A 2,376-nucleotide genomic window follows, 5' to 3' on the forward strand; every position below is an offset into this window, starting at 1 on the left:
TCGTGCGGCGCTGGGGGAGACGCGGGCGGGCGGGCGGGGGGAGTTGGCGGCTGATTGACAGGCGGCCTCGCCAATGCCTGGAGGGAGAAGGGCGGCGAGGAGCAAGCGAGGGAGCCCCCACCCCGCCCCGCCCGCTAATGGGAACGGCCCGGGGTGGGGAGGCGGGAGCGCCTCAGGGAGCGCGGCGCGCGGCGCTGCTGGCTGCGCCTCAGGCGGCGGGGGCGGCCGCCGCTTTGCCCGAGAAGCCCGCGGGGGCGCTCGTCGGGCGGGCCACGACAAACCCGCTCCGTTCCCTCTGGAGTCAGGGCGCCGCCGCCGCCGGCGCCTCCTGGGGCAACTCCGCGGGACTCCCGCGTAAAAGCGCGCCAAGGCTAGCGCAGCGCGGGAACTTTCCCGCGCTCCGGGCAGGCACGTTTCCTCAGAGACGTCGCGCGGGGGGGGGGGAGGGGCAGACAGATATTAAGGGCGCAGAGGAATCCTGAAGAGGGTCCCCGCTCGCGCGCCCCCGCGCAACTTCTTCGCTTTCTAGCGGGAAAGGAAGTTTGACTCCTCCAGCTGCCGCCCCTTATGAACGCGTGTTTGGGTGGTGTGGAGGGTGTACACGGGTCTCGTTTCCCCCTCACGGGACTGGGCTCACGCAGGCATCTTCCCGACGACCTACTTGCCATTCACCCCGGAGCCTCTGGCGTCTCTCTCATCTCTCCTCCCCCCGCTCTCCCGCCTCGATTTCGCGCCCCTCGGCCCCCGTCTTAGCGATGGGATGGAGGCCGCCGAGAGAGAAAAGTATTCGGGGGTCCAAGGGAACCGCCAGGGCCGCCGAGAGCGCGGCGCAGAGGACATTTTGTTTCTCATCATGCCCGAGCCGTTCCCTGGCGAGATCGGAGAGGCGGCGGGGCTGTAACTCAAGCATGTCAGATTTCCAGGAATCCGAGAGATTAATCACGTCGCTCGACGTGATTTGCACAAAAGGAGCGGGAGGAGGGAGAGAAGAAAGCGCGCTCGTCTTCCTTGGCCTGGCGAGGGAGGCGGGTTTGGATTTGGTCTTTTCTTTCTTCCGAAACTCTTTCGACTGGGCGGGACACGTGGCTGCCTGGACCCCCCGCCCGGATCAGGCCGAACTCCCAAGACCCGAGAAGAAGAAGAAGCATCGGCTCTCCGGATTTCTTTGCTGAAGAATAACGGAGATCTCTTTATATGCCTGTTGTCTTTGTCCAGGGAGTTTTCTTGGCAGGGATACTGGAGTGGCTTGCCGGTTCCTGCTCCAGGTGGATCACGTTTGGTCAAAACTCTCCACTATGACCTGTCCATCTTGAGTGCCCTGCACGGCATAGCTCATAGCTTCTCTGAGTTATTCAAGCCCCTTTGCCACGGCAAGGCAGTGACAGTGACAAACCTAGACAACATCTTAAAAAGCAGAGACATCACCTTGCCAACAAAGGTCCGTATAGTGAAATCTACGGTTTTCCCAGTAGTGATGTATGGAAGTGAGAGCTGGACCATCAAGAAGGCTGATCGCCAAAGAATTGATGCTTTTGAATTATGGTGCTGGAGGAGACTCTTGAGAGTCCCATGGACTGCAAGAAGACCAAACCTATCCATTCTTAAGGAAATCAGCCCTGAGTGCTCACTGGAAGGACAGATCCTGAAGCTGAGGCTCCAATACTTTGGCCACCTCATGAGAAGAGAAGACTCCCTGGAAAAGACCCTGATGTTGGGAAGGATTGAGGGCACGACAGAGGACGAGATGGTTGGACAGTGTTCTCGAAGCTACCAGCATGAGTTTGACCAAACTGTGGGAGGCAGTGGAAGACAGGAGTGCCTGGCGTGCTCTGGTCCATGGGGTCACGAAGAGTCGGACACAACTAAACAACAACATAGCAGCTCCAGCCTGGGGAGAGACGGCCCAGGGAAGAAAAGGAGCCAGACCCAAACTCAGGCTCTCCCAATTTTCAGCCACGCAGTCTCATGTGCATGGTCTGCATTATCATTTCCTGTCTCTGCACGGGGGGTTAGAACTTGAATAAAATATTGGGGGGCCCAGGGAAGCCCCGCCTTGCATAATTGATCACATGTCACAGTGCACACACACCATTTGAATGGCAATGGCCATCAACTGGGGGGGTGATGGCCCCCTCAAATATTTTATTAGGGGGCCCGAAGAGACCCATCGGCCCCTAGGAGTTGGCTCCTATGCTCTACACTTACATACTCCAACATCCCCCCACCTTTATTTCACTGCTTTCATTTATCAGGTTCACAATTAGCCCCTTGGCTTTTGAAAGTCAAACCACAGGCTGCCCAACTCCTTGTGTTATTCCAGGTGTTGCCCCGTGGAGTTTGCTAACCTGCTTCTGTGGTGGCATCTCATAGGAACGT

This window comes from Podarcis liolepis (assembly GCF_965112155.1).
Source record: "Podarcis liolepis genome assembly, chromosome: 9".
NCBI classification, from domain to species: Eukaryota; Metazoa; Chordata; class Lepidosauria; order Squamata; family Lacertidae; genus Podarcis; species Podarcis liolepis.